This window comes from Myotis brandtii, unplaced genomic scaffold (assembly GCF_000412655.1).
Source record: "Myotis brandtii unplaced genomic scaffold, ASM41265v1 scaffold18, whole genome shotgun sequence".
NCBI lineage: Eukaryota > Metazoa > Chordata > Mammalia > Chiroptera > Vespertilionidae > Myotis > Myotis brandtii.
Genome location: NW_005356674.1, coordinates 9,104,436 through 9,104,741, shown reverse-complemented (window position 1 = coordinate 9,104,741; position 306 = coordinate 9,104,436). Strand labels below are relative to the sequence as shown.

The 306-nt window shown below is 65.4% G+C and overlaps 1 protein-coding gene across 11 annotated transcripts in view; it reads left to right on the top strand.

The window, feature by feature from the left end:
• Window positions 1–306, top strand: part of TBC1D5 (TBC1 domain family, member 5) — a 425,203-nt gene that overhangs the window by 419 nt on the left and 424,478 nt on the right. For 10 of the 11 annotated variants that reach the window (XM_005863632.2, XM_014537574.1, XM_014537564.1 and 7 more), the window contains exon 1: window positions 7–102. The exons of the other annotated variant lie outside the window; for it this stretch is intronic. The gene's annotated coding sequence lies outside the window, so the exon portion shown is untranslated. Of the gene's footprint in view, window positions 1–6; window positions 103–306 lie in introns of those variants that run through there. 11 annotated transcript variants of the gene reach the window in all.

Below are 306 nucleotides of genomic sequence, written 5' to 3'. Positions count from 1 at the left end.
CCGCGAGCGCCCGGCCGAGACTGAGGGAGAGAGAGAGAGAGAAAGAGGAGGGGAGGAGGAGGATTCAGGGAGTAGGAGCTGGGGAGCCCTTCTGCGCCACAGGTAAAGCAAAATGATGATGATGATGATCATAAAAAAGCTGAGCCCTCGGAGCGCCTCCGGCTTCCTCCAGAGCATCCCCACATGCAGAGGCTCCCGCCCGGGTCCCCCCTAAGCGTCTCAGGACCAGTCCCGCCTCCCACCCCTCCCCTCCCCTCGCTGTTGCTGCTGCCTCCGCCTCCCGGGGCTGCCTGGGGGTGCGGGTGC